Source organism: Macaca mulatta, chromosome 4 (assembly GCF_049350105.2).
Source record: "Macaca mulatta isolate MMU2019108-1 chromosome 4, T2T-MMU8v2.0, whole genome shotgun sequence".
Lineage (NCBI taxonomy): Eukaryota > Metazoa > Chordata > Mammalia > Primates > Cercopithecidae > Macaca > Macaca mulatta.
Window position 1 is genome coordinate 169,755,890 of NC_133409.1, and position 16,612 is coordinate 169,772,501.

Genomic DNA, 16,612 nt, shown 5'->3' on the forward strand with positions numbered 1-16,612 from the left:
GCTGTCTCTGTCCTTCCCCTTCCAGGTCTCTACTGTCCCCTGCAGCCACCACAAGGGCTAAGCTGATCAATGAGCCCCTTGGTTTTTCCTTATAAATGCAATGACTTATTTGTGATTCTTAGTCTAATCCCAGGCTAAGAAACAAAACAAAAGCTTGTGACCTGACCTATTCCTTTGCCGCCTTCCTTCTCTTTCAGGCACCTGGACGGTTTACTATTCTGCCCTGTGCCTTGCCCAGGGGAGGGAGAAGTTTCTAGCAATTATGGCTTTCTGTCTGCTGCCTGGTGCTTTTATAGTACTTCATCTGCTTTTTATTGTTGTTGTTGTTGTGTTTTTTAACCAAAACGGCATTTGTTTGGCTGTCATTGTTAAGTATATATTTATTGTGTCTTACAAACATGAGTATATATGTATGCATATGTATATAACCAAACATATATATAAGAAGTCAAGGCATGTATACTAGATATTTTAAAGAGTTATTTATCACGGGAAAAAAGATGTGTGTTATAAAGTAAACAGAGTCTATATTTTCTATATAATGTAGATAGTCAAACATAGCTTATAAATTATAGGAGGTTTTGGTTTTCTTTTTTATTATTAAAGGAAAAAAAGAAGAAAAAAAAAAGACAATGAATGCAACTGTTCTTAGTGTTTTTAAGGCCAAACTACTGTGGGAGCTGGGAGGCGCCCTCCCTGCGGGCCTGCAGTGGCCCTGTGTCTATCGCTCCGAGCTCCGGAGCTGATGCCCATTGTGACCTCTGCGATGCTCGATGCTCGGGGCCAGCAGTCAGCATCACTCAGCCAGCTGGCCTGTGCCGCTCTGACGTGGCTTCCAGCTGTTCTCCGCAATTTGCATTGGTGGGATAAAGGAATGAAAAGGATAAATAAAGATTTAAAAGAAAATACAATTCCAGCTCTTTGCCTGTTTTTTTTTTTACACCGTGCCACTCTCAATATAGGCGCCTGATCAGTTTGTGGGATCTGAAGCATGAATAGGTGCATCCAAGGTAGAGGGGTGTGTGTGCCTGTGGTGTTTGTGCGTGTGGTGGGGGAGGCTGTTCGTGAGTCAGCATCCGTGAAGCTGAACAATAGAAATCAACAGACCTACAATTTTGATTGAAAATCAGCGCATGTGAGAACTGGAGGCACTTCAAAGCCATCTGGTTCAAACCCTCATTTTGGAAATGTGAAAATGAAAGGGAAGCAACCTACTGATGGCCTCTTGGTATGTATATATGTGTATGTGTGTCCAAAGCTAGTGTGGACAACAAAAGCTAGTGTAGACAACAAGAGGATGAGAACATAGCTCTTAGATTGGGGGAGCAAATTTTAGAATTCTCTAGTATTTTAACACTGTAACCTAATACTTCACACCAAGCACTGGAAGACACTTTTTTTTTTTTTTTTTTTTTTGAAACAGGATCTTACTCTGTCACCCAGGCTGGAGTGCAGTGCCACGATCATGGCTCACTGCACCCTCTACCTCCTGTGGCTCAGGCAATCCTACCATTTCAGGCTCTTGGATTGCTGGGACTGCAGGCACATGCCACCACGCCCCGCTATTTTTTATTTTTTTTCTGTATTTTGTAGAGATGGGGTTTCATCATGTTGCCCAGGCTGATCTCGAAATCCTGGACTCAGGCGATCTGCCTGCCTCAGCCTCCCAAAGTGCTGGGATTACAGGCGTGAGCCACCATGCCCAACACTGACCGTTTAAAGGAGCATCTTTACTTACTTCCGTCTTAGCAGTGTTAAGGGCAACCATCTAAGATTGAGCTCAGCCTAATTTCAAATTTGCATGACATAGAGTGTTTTATGGAGGGGCTGGCCTTTCCTTTCTATCTTTTGCGGAGTCAGAGAATGCTCATGAATGTTCCTTCTGGTCTATGGTTTCCCCTTCACTTAAAAATAAGATTTAATACTACAAAATCTGAAATCTCATTCACTCCTTCATGAGCAGGTCCTGATATAAATACATCCAGAATTCAGTCCGTCTATTATGATAAAATTGTAGCAACCCCCTGTATCCACATAGATTATTATCTTGAACATATGACATTCTCATACCATATGATTCTGCAGTAAATCTAAGAGCAGTTCTAAATAAGGCCAAAAAGGAGAGTGCTTGGTCAAAACTAAAAGCACCATCTACCCAAATGTCAAGTGTCATCATGATGGGATCCATTCCCCTAAGTTTCTTCCAGCAAAGTGACCTGAGAACCAACCCTCAATGAAAACTCAAATCTCCTAAGCAGTTATATAAATTTTTAATCTAGGAGCTAGTTCTTCCTTCATGGGTTTTGGATTCTCTTTGTGATGTTGTTTGTCTCAATTTAGTCCCATTTCTTGCTTTGTAAACCTGGGATTATATGCCTCCTAGTAAATCATAGGATATGATCAACACCGCTTTCATAGTCTCTGAACTGTTGCTTAAAAAGAACAGATATAATTGCATGGTAAGTCGTTCAGGTTGCTCTTTACTGGTGAAATGAAGAGAAACCTGGGTGTCCTCCAATGTCGGTCTACACACCCCACCTCCCAGATTCACAGAACCATTTTCCGGTTTCACTTCCTGCTTCTTTTATCTTGTGCATTTTTAGCACCTGTTGTGACAAGCCTGGGTGACTCGATCTAAAAAATGAAATGACTGCTACAATTACTGTAAGAATGAGTTACAGATACATGATGTATGCAGAACTCTGTATGGAAATGAAAACAAAAATAACTTCACCTCACTCTAAGTCATAGGCTCCCATGTTATTGACCCTTATTTACCTAACTTTTGCTTAAGCAGGAAAGATCCCTCTACCTAGACATCCCCTAGGCTTGGCGCCCCCCGCCCCCCACCCCAGCCCTTATGCATTTTGCAGTAGCAATGGCCCCTGGAGGAAATGTTGTCCAAGAAGTCTAGATGATAGAGATGAAGAAGGCACATCACTTCACGAGTTTGTGCCAAGTCACCGCCAGAAGCTCAGTGTTACAGTTTACTTGAGCCAAGACTGCTACAAAAAGCTGATGCAAATGGAAACTACTCAAAATCCTTTGCCTTGTGCATTCAAGTTGAGGCTTCCTTTTGAATCCTATCTCTGAGTCTACATCTGCTGGGTAAATTCCTGAACGATGACTTGAGCTGGGACAGCTTTCGTAGCATTGCTGTGGTCCAACCACAACTCTGTCAGATAAACTCCAGCATACCTAAGCTGGTTGTTGGACTTCCTCTAAAATGTCATTCTAATTACAGAAACACCTTTCTCTCCTAATTTTATACAGATTCTAATCACCTTAACTCCTTCTCGTCAGCCATGAATGAAAGTGAAAGATTAAGTAACTTTTAGAAGCCTTCTTGGGCAATTAGATTAATTAATTTCTCACTCATTGAAGGGACTCAATCCTAGAACAGCAGTCTGGAATACATGTGTATGTATGTCCCTTTGTCTCTGACCTACTCATCATTGGCCATCAATGCCCTGGGAAGGAGGGACCCTAGGAAGGCCTGAGGGACTGCAGCTGATGTGCAGACCATGTGCACAGACCCCACAGGTTCAGGCTCAGCATTGAACTTTCCCATGTCACTAACTCCCTTGTAGAAAGAACGAAAGGGTCTGACTCAGGTTTAAGTCAGACATAGGCCGTTTGAGGCTCCCGTGGGAACGGCAAATCACTCCAGACTCCCCAGAAGCAAAGGCCAAGCAGGCCTGAGAGCTAGTGAAACTCCAGGGAAAGGAGCAAGACCTCTTGCGCTTTCTCAGCTTCCCAAACCTGCCTGTCTTGGAGAAAACAGATGAGGCTGACTCTTCAGAGTTCTAGGCCAAGGGATCTGGACTTGACAGTCAAGTTTCCGCCATGAAGCAAAAGACAGAGCTAGCCTCGAAAGAGCAGCTCAGCATCACTCTGGCTAAGTGCTAAAACTCTACATCTCCCTGAGGAAACAGGAGAGAGGAAAGGACGGGGAGAAAAAAAAGAGAGGAAGGAGCTGGCATTAATGGACCAGCAAGGGAAGGAGAGGGGAGCAGGAAAAGTGGTAGTTCATGTAGGGTAAATTAGATGAAGGGGAACAAACAGACGAAAGGTCAGAGGGCTCTGCACTTAAAATAAGGAAGGTTGTGAAGATAAGTAAATGTTGCCTGAGATATCTGAAGTATGGTTCCTCTTTGGCTGACAAGCCTTAATCTGCACTCTGGAAACAGCTTGTATGAGGAGGAGGATGGCAGACAAGGAGGCATGAGGGAAGAATTCTTACAGGAACCATCTGGCTGAGTCACTTTTAGGGCTGTTCAAAGCTATCAAACTATTGACATTTCCTGGAAATTCTTTAATGCCAACAACTGTGTTAAATGAGCAACATCCCTAAGACCCCAATTGCACTTTGGATCCCCTCCTCCTTTCTTGTTACTTTTGCGATTTGCAAATCCCCCAAACTTGAAGTCTTCAAGGATTCAGCATCTGCCATTTCCCCATGTGTTAGTCCCCTCCCTTGGCCCCTTCAAACACACTCTCCACTCAGAAATCTACCATTTAGCCTTATTTATTTATTCTTTTTTTTTTTTTTTGATGCACACACAGGCTTCTCACTCCTCCTCATCTTTCAAAGAATCCACCCACTAGGCTGTCACTTCAATCTGCTGTCTCCTTCTGCAGCACAGAATTTCTGAAGAAAGTCCCCAGGTGAGCCAGCCTGGCCAGCAGAAATGGATGCTCACCCACTCCATCTAGCCCCTGGCCTCTGCTCTCCTGGACTCCCTGGCTCAGTCCTCAGATTAGTTCCAGATCTTCTCTCCTTAGGTTTCCTGTAACATCTGGGTTTCTCCCTTACTTGCTTACAACAACCTCTTGCTTTCATTCATCCATTCATTCACTCTGAGGCCATCTGAAGAAAGCTTCCTTACCTGTTTTCCTGATGACCTAATATATGCTGTACCCGACTACTTCCTCTTCCTTGCATGGGGAAACCAAGTCAGAGGGAAAGATACATCTTTCGCTTCTAAAGCTGAATCTCATTCCTTCCAAGCCCACTCTCATTCTCCACCTCCAATCTCTCTGTGTCCATTCTTCTCTTCCTTTCATCTGTCAGTTACGCCAGTGGCTTCCAGCCTGGAGTATGAATTTGGGGCCATCTAAGTCTCTGAACTTAGATGGGAAAAAAAATGCGTCTTGATTTTCACTAACTCTAAGGGAAATTTAGCATTTTCTTTGATTATGACAACAAATCACAATTATGTAAGCAATATCTGTGACTTTATCATCAATAGAAATCACATCTATTTTCATCTTTTTTTAAATTTTTTTTTAGAGGTGAGGGTCTTGCTCTGTAGGAGTGCAGTGGTGCGAACACAGCTCACTGCAGCCTCAAACTCCTGGGCTCAGGCAGTTCTCCTGCTTCTCCTCTTGAGTAGCTGGGACTACTTATGTGGACCCATGCCTAGGTAATGTTTTTAAAAAATGTTTTGTAGAGACGAGGTCTTACCATCTTGCTTAGGCTTCACATCTATTTTCAGATCTCATCACTGGTTTTGTGATATCTTAAAGTGGCATTTACACTCATTACTCCTCTGAGATTATGGAAATCAGTAGACCACAAACAGCTTTTGTTATTTAATACTTCAATGAAGGGCTTATACGTTGTTTTATTGATAATTTTTTTTAAAATTTGGAGAACTATACATCAATATAATTTATTATTTTATACTTATATACATATTATTTTGCACACTTAAAAACCTTATTGGAGGCCAAGACAGGAGGATCCCTTGAGGCCAAGAGATTGAGATTAGCCTGGACAACATAACCAGATCCCATCTCTCCAAAAAAATTTTTTTTAATTAGCCAAACATGGCGGTGTGTGCCTATAGTCCCAGCTACTCAGAAGTTGAAGGTGGGAGGATTGCTTGAGTCCAGGAGTTTGAGGTTACTGCAAACTATGATCATGCCACTGCACTCCAGCCTGGGTGAAACAGCAAGACCCTGTCTCAAAAATAATGGTAATAAAAATCATTTCTTTAAGAAAAAGAACCTTATTGGGCAGGGAGGGGGACCATTATTCCCAAAATTGGTCATTAGCTTCACCAGATTGCCAAAGATACATTTCTTAGTCTGTTTTGTGTTACTGTAACTGAATACCTGAGGCTGGGTAATTTATAAAGAACAGAGATTCATTTCTTACAGTTCTGGAGGCTGAGAAGTCCAACAGCATGGCACTGGCATCTGGTGAGAGTCTTCTTGCTGTGGCATAACCTGGCAAAGGTCATTACACTGTGAGAGGGTGTATTAGTCAGGGTTCTTTAGAGGGACAGAACTAATGGAATATATGTGTGTGTGTGTGTGTGTATATGTATGTGTATATATACACATATATAAAGGGGAGTTTATTAAGTATTGTTTTTATAAGTGTATATATGTGTATATACATAAACACACACACATGCAGATTTCATTCATTCAGATTTCATTCAGTGAAGTCATTGAAAAAGAATGAGATTGTTCTTCTGTGCTGATGTGGACAGGTGTTAAAAATCCTTATTAGAGATTTAGAGAACAACAGCAAGCCACAGAACTATGTGTGCTTATATATATATAAAGGGGAGTTTACTAAGTATTAACTCACACAATCATAAGGTCCCACAATAGTCTGTCTGCAGGCTGAGGAGCAAGGAGAGCCAGTCTCAGTTCCAAAACTGAAGAACTTGGAGTGTAATGTTCGAAGGCAGGAAGCATCCAACACAGGAGAAAGATGTAGGCTGGGAGGTTAAGCCAGTTTCTCTTTTCACATTTTTCTGCTTTCTGATTAGATTGTGCCTACCCAGATGAAGGGTGGGTCTGCCTTTCCCAGCCCACTGACTGAAATGTTATCCCTTTTTGGCAACACCCTTACAGACACACCCAGGATCCTTTAATCCAATCAAGTTGACAGAATTCACCATCACAAAGGGCAAGAGGGTTTGTGCCAGCTCAGGGCTCTCCTCTTTGTCTTATAAAGCCACCAGTCCTGACATAAGGAGCCTACCCTGATGAACTTCTCTAATCCCAGTTACTGTCCAAAGACCCCAACTCCAATCAAAATATGAATTTGGGGATTAAGTTTTTAACACATGAAATTTGGAGGACACATTCAAATCATAGCAGTAAACATGGCACACAAAAAGTTAAGAACCCCTGCGTATAGTAGAAGTCGCCTTGTCTTGATCCTTACTCCCAACTATAAAATTTTTCCCGTGTTTATTGAATACGATTTGAATAATGACACAATTCATTTAAAATAGATATTCTGACACCAAAGACCCCTCTGGGCATCCAAACCTTTGTCTGGAAGATCTTGTTACAAAGCGATGTTTCTAAACATAGCAGTGTGTCAGAATCAAAAAGGCATCCCAACATGAACAGGTCCTGAGGCACTGCTCCATACTATCTGCATCGATTTCAGGCAGAATAGGTGGCTGGAAAACTTTTAAATGTGAACACCACAGGCATCTATTAAAACGCTTAAACTGTACCAAAAAAAAAAAAAAAAAAAGTATACAATGAAAGTTAAAATTCCTTCCATTCCAGAGCTTCACTCCCATTTCTAGAGGTAATCACCATTAACAATTTGTGTTCTCCTCCTGAAGTCATCTGAGTGCATACACACCCATTACATGTACTATACACACAGTTCTGTGGCTTGCTGTTTTTCTCTAAATCTCTAATAAGGATTTTTAACATCTCTCCACATCAGAACAGAAGAACAATCTCATTCTTTTTCAATGGCTTTACTGAATGAAATCTTCATTAAAAAATTATAATTTAAAATATTTGAAGTACTGGGCAAGGTGTGGTGGCTCGCCCTCGTAATCCCAGCACTTTGGGATGCCAAGGTGTGCAATCACATGAGGCCAGGAGTTCAAGACCAGCCTGGCGGACGTGGTGAAACCCCATCTCTATTAAAATTATAAAAATCAAAAATTAGCTGAGTATGGTGGCACACACCTATAATCCCAGCTATTTGGGTGGTTGAGGCATGAGAATCACTTGAACCCAAGAGATAGAGGTTGCAGAGAGCCAAGATCATGCCACTGTACTCCATCCTGGGCAACAGAACAAGACCTATCTCAAAACAAAACAAAATAAAACTGAGATTCTAGTGATCGACAGTGGTCATGGTTGCACAATCATGCGAATGTACCAACTACTACTGAAATGTACACTTAAAATGGTTAAAATGGGCTGCCTGCAGTGGCTCACATCTGTAATCCCTGCACTTTGGGAGGCTGAGGTGGGTGGATCACTTGAGCCCAGGAGTTCGAGACCAGTCCAGGAAACATGGTAAAACCCCATCTCTACCAAAAATATGAAAATTAGCCAGGCATGGTGGTGTGCACTTGTAGTCCCAGCTGCTTGGGAGGCTGAGGTGGGAAGATCGCTTGAGCCTGGGAAGCGGAGGTTGATGAGCCGAGATTGCACCCCTGTACTTCAGCCTGGGCAACAGAGAGAGACCCTATCTCCAAAAATATACAAATAAATAAAATGGTTAAATGGTAAATTTTATGTTACATACATTTTACAACAATTAAAAAAACAAAAACAAAAACAAAAAATATTTTTGAAGCTCCCCAGGTAATTGAGCTGCATTGCTCCTCTCGCCCCTGGTCCAGTCACCAGCCTGACATTTTGGAGACGCCTACTCTCATTTTGCCTCTTTTGCCACCATTCTGAGTCCGCTTATTCTAGAGAAATTAAAAGCAAAAAGACGAGTTGTATTTCTTCCTGGAAACGATTCCCTCCTCTCCACGGGCGGCTGCTAACATGGAGCTGTAGTGGCACGAAAGGCACCTTCCTAAGCCTGTCAGGAGTCGGCAGACGGCTGCTATGCTGTTGGTGCCACCGACAACCCCAGTACTGCGGGAGGACAGAATCCCTTTCAGCTCCGGAATGCCTTTCATCCTCCGTGTTGAAAAGCTCTGTAGAAATTAGGCCAGAGCTTGTGAAGCGATTCAAGCCCAGGCCCAAACAGCCCAAAGAGTCTGCTGTGGCAGAAGTCTGCATGGAAACCTTACCCTCCCTGTCCCTGCTAAAGCCTCCTTGTACTTTCTTTCCTTGCATTTCCACATCCTTGACTCAGCTACAGGTCTCGGAAAAAGTCTTTTCATACATGATATGTTCAGATAAGTTAAATCCCCTGAAATTCTGTGTGATGTGGTGTATCTGTGCCGTTTAGTGTCATTCCATTGATCCACAGACTTGGGAGCAGTTCAGATCTGAGGGAACAAAAGCTGGTCCGAGGACATCATTGTCAAATCTTCAATCCACAGGAAGGCTCTCCTAGCACCTCGGGCACTCTGTGTCACGGAAGTCCATGCAAGTACTGCCTTGGCTACAGGTAGACACTTCACAAAGAGGATTTTGTGACCTGGACAGGTTACTGTGGTGCACAAAATTCTTGCATCTGCCTGTTAAGGAATCACTTGAATGTCTGGGAGGATCTGTCTTGATATTTTCCACATTCATGCAGTGTGGCTCAAAGGTCTATCCGAGGCTCATTGGTTGGGTCCTGGCAGGGAGATGACTCCATTGGAGACCCAGAATTTTCCTCTCCCTGGCTGTTTACTCCCAGGTCATTGTACATACCAACATTCCATCATTTCATAGAAGTTTTCTTAGGTGTGGTGAAGCGCGGCTCTGACCTCATCTCATAGGTTCATTCGAGATTCCTCTCCATTTTCTCCTTCCTACACAGCAGCCACTATAGTAAGTTACTTCACTGGAGCCTCTCACTATGCACCACTGCCACCCACTGCACTGCCAACACTGTCCACGCACTCAGGAACTGTCCCTTTGGTTGGGTTTTTACCTGCTCAAACATCATTCCTTTCAGCTATGGTGGCCTTGCCTGTCAGGCCTGGTTCATCTTTAAGAAGTGGAACCCAGGGAGTGGTGAGACCTGGCTGTTCTATTTGAAGAACTGGGGGCCACCACTCTCAATGTGTTTTCTTTTTCCTGCTGCCTTCTCTCTGAGATCAGACGTTCTCAGACTCCATCCTACGGTTGAAATCCTGGCAATTGCCCTATGAGGTGTGGGAGTTGGGAACATGCCCTGTGGAGGTCAAAACAGGCTCCCAAGCTCCTGGAAACTGGGTTTCCCAAGATAAAGGTCTTGCTTCTGGTTGCTGGCTTGCCGTGGTGCCAAATAGCCGCTTTACAGCCTTCTTATGGCACGGCTGTTTTCCGAACATTAACCAGTTCTAGTGTGCATTTCTTTTTCTTTTTCTTTTTTTTTTTTTTGAGACGGAGTCTGGCTCTGTCGCCCAGGCTGGAGTGCAGTGGCCAGATCTCAGCTCACTGCAAGCTCCGCCTCCCGGGCTTAGCCATTCTCCTGCCTCAGCCTCCGGAGTAGCTGGGACTACAGGCGCCCGCCACGTCGCCCGGCTAGTTTTTTGTATTTTTTTTTAGTAGAGATGGGGTTTCAACGTGTTAGCCAGGATGGTCTCGATCTCCTGACCTCGTGATCCGCCCATCTCGGCCTCCCAAAGTGCTGGGATTACAGGCTTGAGCCACCGTGCCCGGCCTAGTGTGCATTTCAAGAAACTCTACTTTCAGCACAGGAAACAAATATCAGCATCTCATTCTGGTTTTCACGCTCTGGGTTGCTAGCTGGTAACTTTTACCTGCCCTGAGACTCCTGAGAGATGTCACACCCTCCACCACCAGAGTTGTGTGTTCTGTAGTCGGTTTCACTTGGATTCTCAATCAGAGCTACCATCTTCCCCACCTGTGCACCCCAAGTCCACCTGAGTGATACAGCAATCTTTAAGGATGGGAACTGGACAGGTGTGGTGTGGCACGTTACCTCTAGGTCAGCAGTTCTTAAAGTATGGCCCCTACTCAGCAGCATCAGCATCGCATAGAGAACTTGTTGTAAATGCAAATCCTCAGACCCACCCCAGATGTGTCGAATCTGAGGCTGGATCCAGCAAGCCCCCCAGCTGAGCCTAATGCATGCTCACTGGGGCCACATCTCTCGGTGAGGCTTTGTTTGCCCTCCACCTGTCCCTTATCACAGGGGTCTGCAACCTCCAGGCCACGGATGGGTACTGGCATTATACTCTCACAGGAATGCAAACCCTATTGTGAACTGTGCATGTGAAGGATCTAGGGTGCATGCTTTTTATGAGAATCTAATGCCTGATGATCTGTCGCTGTCTCCCATCACCCCCAGATGGGACCATCTAGTTGCAGGAAAACAAGCTCAGGCTCCTACTGATTCCACATTACGGTGAGTTGTATTATTATTTCATTTTATATTACAATGTAATAATAATAGAAATAAAGTGCACAATAAGTGTAATGCACTTGAATCATCCGGAAACCATGCCCCCTGACCCCTGGTGCATGGAAAAATTGTCTTCCACAAAAACCATTCCTGATGCCAAAAACGTTGCAAACTGCTGCCTTATAAGAATCACAGTTTTAGGCTGGGTGAGGTGGTGAAGCCTGTAATCCTGGCGCTTTGGGAGGCTGAGATGGGAGGATCACTTGAGGCCAGGAGTTAGAGACCAGCCTGGTAAACATATCAAGACCCCATCTCTAATTAAAAAAAAAAAAAAAAAAAGAGTCACAGTTTTAGAACAGAGGCTCTCAGCCCTGGCTGCATCTTAGGATCACCTGGGGAGCTTTTATAAAGTATAGATACCCTGACCTCACACCCAGAGGCTCTGATTGAATTCATCTGCTTGGTCATAGCTCTTCAGGTGATTCTAATGTTCAGATAGGGCTTTAAGAACCACTCACGGTCAGGCGCGGTGGCTCATGTCTATAATCCCAGCACTTTGGGAGGCTGAAGCGGGTGGATCACCTGAGGTCAGGAGTTGGAGACCAGCCGGGCCAACATGGTGAAACCCCATCTCTACTAAAAATGCAAAAATTAGCTGGGCGTGGTGGTGCACGCCTGTAGTCCAAGCTATTCTGGAGGCTGAGGCAGAGGAATTGCTTGAACCTGGGAGGCAGAGGTTGCAGTGAGCTAAGATCACGCCATTGCACTCCAGACTGGGCTACAAGAGTGAAACTCCATCTCAAAAAAAAAAAACAAAAACAACAACAACAAAAAAACACCCACAAGATTCTCCATGCAGAGTTTGGCAGCCTTGCAAGTAACCACCCATTTGTTCCTCACCACCTCCTCCCAGCATAGAAGTAATTTATGTTTTGCAATTCATCATGATCACTCGTCAGCCAGAGAGGTAACAAAATGTAGGACAGAGTATTGCCAGGTTCAAGGAGAGACCTGGATTTCTAGCCCAACCCCTCACTGGCTGCAAGCCTTTGGGAAAATTAAATCATCTAATCTGTCTAGGCCTCAGTGGCTTCCTCTATAAAATAGGAATTATATGAACATTTATTGGATAGTCTCTTAAGGTCTTTTCCAGGAAAAAAATAAATCTTTGGTTCTAAGAGCTTCTGAAAGATCTGAACTTGTCTTCAGCATAGAATTGCTAATATTGAGTTTTCATCCTTCAGGATGAGCAGAAAATATTGTGAGCCAGTCCATTTTGTGTTTTTTTCCCCAGTATTTACAAATATGGGCCAAGTCTAAAAGAGACTGGCACTCAGCACCCAGATGCCAAGAAGGAAGCCATGACCGTGGTATGTTTGTACTCCTGCTCCGTGCCCTAGAATGTTCCAGCGGGCGCTCAGCCGCTGAGGAGAGAGACTTCCACGCTTAGTATGCCCCCCACTGCCACCCACCATGTTCACAGACATCCTCATCCCTTCACTGCCACTTAGCTAACCACCCTTCCTCCTGACTCCTCTTCATTTTCCTTTTTTTTTTTTTGAGGCAGAGTCTCACTCTGCTGCCCAGGCAGGAGTGCAGTGGTGCGATCTCGACTCACTGCAACCTCTGCCTCCCAGGTTCAGGTGATTCTCCTGCCTTAGCCTCATGAGTAGCTGGAATTACAGGTGCCCGCCATCATGCCGGGCTAATTTTGTGTTTTTAGTAGAGATGGGGTTTCACCATGTTGGCCAGGCTGGTCTCGAACTCCTGACCTCAAGTGATCTGCCCACCTCAGCCTCCCAAAGTGCTGGGATTACACGCATGAGTCAGTGCGCCCAGTTCCTCTTTGCTTTTCTTTTTGGCCCTGGAAAGACTACAGTAATCAGCCTGTGATTATCTTCACGGAGCTCATCCATCCAACCCTACTAACACAAAGACTCCTATGAAAAACAAGTCCAGTGTTCCAGGAAGGAGAAGGTGAATAGGTCAAGTGTTTCCTGAGTCAGTTGCTTAAATTAAACAACAACAAAAATTTTGCATATTCACTTTCTTCCCTGAAAACAAAATAGTTTGGTATTCCCCTCCCTCCTATACCCCCACATGAGGAAGTAATGGGATTAGAAGGCTGAGAGAAGATGGTAAGTTGTTTCAAATTGATAGAGTGTCCTTAATACTATGTTAAAAGTCAAGTAAAACTGTAATTTTTAGGAATCTCTTCACAGACAGAAAAAAAACTACACAAGGACCCCAGGAATTTGGCTAAAGGACACAGCCAAGCCTTCCCATGGTCCAGGTCACCACGGAGAGGCAGGGATGGTTCCACATGCTGGTGTCCCAACTTCAATTCTTCTGCCCACTCTGGACTCCATTTCTGTAATCAGGGAACACCCATCCCTTCTCTGGAGGACCGGTGCAGTAAAGGGCTTCGACAGGCACTGGGCTGTACAAGTTCTAGTCCTTTTCCCAGCCTGAATTTGGGAGACTCAAGTGCAGTTGGCCAAGAATGACAGTTATGCTTTTTATCCACAGGGGATTAGGTGTGTTCTGATCAAGAAGAGAGGCTTTTATTCTCTTTTCCAGATCCTTCCCTTGCTACTGGCAAGATTTATGCATATTCCGGATCCCAGGTCTGTCGTCCCCTCACGCCATGTGGAAGTTTCCCAGGAATATAGAGAAACGTTCAGATGTGCAGATGCCACACACTAATTCTCAGAGTTTCTACAGCCATTATGATTAAAGAGATTTTTGTATAGTGTTTACTTTTTTGGTTGGGTCTTTGTTTCACTTTTTTTTCTAATTGAGGGGGATTTTTAAATTGTAGCCATTGTTACACCCTGAGCAGACACAGTACCTTCAAGACAACTTCTCCATCCTTTTGGTTTTATCATATGTGCATTCTAAGGCACCCTTTTCAAAGTTACTCAGGTGTCAACCTCACTGTACAATTCTACAACGAGTAGAACCTGCATCACAGTGAAATAAACTGGTCCAGCTGGTATGATTCAATGGTTCTGGCATTTCCCAAGCACAATATTCCTCTCTTCCATTCTGTCATTCATACCTGAAACTCCACCCTACTGATTAATGACATATCCAGCCTAAAGTACAAATATCCCAGGAGAAAGCAGCTCATTGATGTTGCGTGAGTGATACTTTATTTATCAGACTCTTCAATGCGGCATCCGCTTGAGAGCCGGTTTACAAAGTGGGGAAAAGTGGGCAAGAGCATGGTTTATGCAGAGACGGCCTGAGATAGGGCCCTATTTGGCCAGGGAAGTGTGACCATGCCCTCATGTAATCCTCACCACCATAGCAGCTATTGTTTAATGCCTCCCCAGCCCCCTCTTTTGTTTTTTTGGGGTTTTTTCAAATTCAAAGCTCAGAAAGGTTAACTAACTTACTAAGAGTAGCACAGATGGCAAATGATAGAGGAGGTGTCTAAATCCACATCTCAACAGGAAGCCAGATTCCACCATGAAATGCCAGTGAATTCTGACACAATCCTACCTTTTTCTTATAACATCACTTATCTAATCAATGTCGAGAGTTTCCCACTGTCCTGGTGATGAGGCAAAGGGCCAAGAAACACGGAGCTCCATGCAGGACCTGAGCGACTACAACCAAGGAAAAAGTACTCAGTGATCCAAAGAAAAGAAGCCTCTGTGAGATCTCCAACATGCAAACTGCAGTTTTGTATTGTTTCTTTAAAATAATTAATCAGGTCAGTGTGGCTTCCTATTGAACTTACTTGAGGTCTGTAACGGTGCTAATGAAAGGAAATAAATGAATGTTTGAGGATGAAGAGGACATGCTGGTGCCCTAGCATGTAGACTTCCAGAAATGTTCTAAGTCCTAAATTAGTTTTCCTTGATGGATACCTGCCAACTACCTGTTTGAAATTAGACTTTAATTTTTTATATTGTGTTGAAATTCTGATTCCATCCTATGAAGAAAGAGTTTTTCCCATGATCATTCATGCTTTGCACTTGCAGGGGCGGGTGTCTGTATAGGTTAGAACCTGGTATGATCCCTGGAAGAGAATAAATAAGAGCCTAATCCATGTTTGTGGGGAGAGGAAGACAGGCTGAACGTGTATTAGGAAAAAAATGTCTGTTGGTTTCAGAAATAATTTGGGGGCCCTTCTGGGAACTACACACCAGAGGAATCTAATCCAGAATAGTGAGAAGATGCAGAGGAGGAAATGAGTTGAAAGTTTTTCAGGAGACCAGAGTTGAGTTTCTTCTGATTTAAACTCAGGATAATTGAGTCAATTATAAGAACTGAGGAATGGCTGGGCACGGTGGCTCACACCTGTAATCCCAGCACTTTGGGAGGCTGAGGCAGGTGGATCACAAGGTCAAGAGATCGAGACCATCCTGGCCAACATGGTGAAACCCTGTCTCTACTAAAAATACAAAAAATTAGCTGGGTGTAGTGACACATGCTTGTAGTCCCAGCTACCAGGGAGGCTGAGGCAGGAGAATCACTTGAACCTCGGAGGCAGAGGTTGTAGTGAGCCGAGATTGCGCCACTGCACTCCAGTCTGTCAACAGTGTGAGACTCTATCTCAAACAAAGAACCAAGGAATTATATTGTGTTGCAGGCATTTTGAAGGTGAGTTGGTGGCAAGATAGCTTAGGCATGAGAAGAAGAATGAAGAAAGTCTACGTTTCTCAATGAAGAAGGGAGACAAGGATGAGATCAAGAATGAATGTAACAGGACCAGAAGGCCAAAGGTGCCCAGGATTGTGGGAGCAGGGCCTCTCATAAAGTCTGTTTTTCTTAATTGGCGAAGAGCTGGGCTCTCTGCCCTCTGCAGCTGCACTTTCCTACGAATGTAAGATTGGCATCTTTACATCTGCTCACATCTCTGTTCTAGGGGTTTCATGGCATTCAAAGAAGTCCTGCAGGCATATTTTTATGGAAATCGATATTTTTTTTGGATATAAGTTTGGTTGCATAAAACAGAGTCTCAAAGTAATAGAAGCTTAATCAAGATACAGGTCTCCTTCTCCCTCATGCAGCAGGGGAAGCTCAAATGGCGGCTGTTCTGACGAGCTGCCCGGGGCTGGACTTACCTATCTGGTTGTTCCATTTTTCCTATGGAGTTGTCTTTGTCTGGATGGTTCTGAATGGCTCACCCCTGTGATTGTATTCCAGCCATCAGGAAAAAGGGCAAGGGAGGGTCTCTTCCCTTGAAGAGTATGACCCCAAAGTTTCACATAAAACATTCCTTTCCCATCCTTTGACCAAGACTTAGTCTCATGGTCACAGAAACCTGCACGGGAGGCTGAGAAAAGGGGTTGACTTGGCTCACGGTTCTTCAGGCTGTACAGGAAGCACAGGGGCATCTGTTTCCGGGGAGACCTC

The 16,612-nt window shown here is 44.1% G+C and overlaps 1 long non-coding RNA gene across 1 annotated transcript; it reads right to left on the minus strand.

Annotated features, from left to right (window-relative positions):
- Positions 1-712: 712 nt before the first annotated feature.
- LOC144340564 (uncharacterized) lies at positions 713-16,577 on the minus strand. Its single transcript, XR_013416817.1, has 3 exons — positions 16,321-16,577; positions 6,164-6,234; positions 713-839 (listed from the first exon to the last, which is right to left on the minus strand). It is a non-coding gene; the product is annotated as an uncharacterized LOC144340564 (long non-coding RNA).
- Between the last annotated feature and the right edge of the window lie 35 nt (positions 16,578-16,612).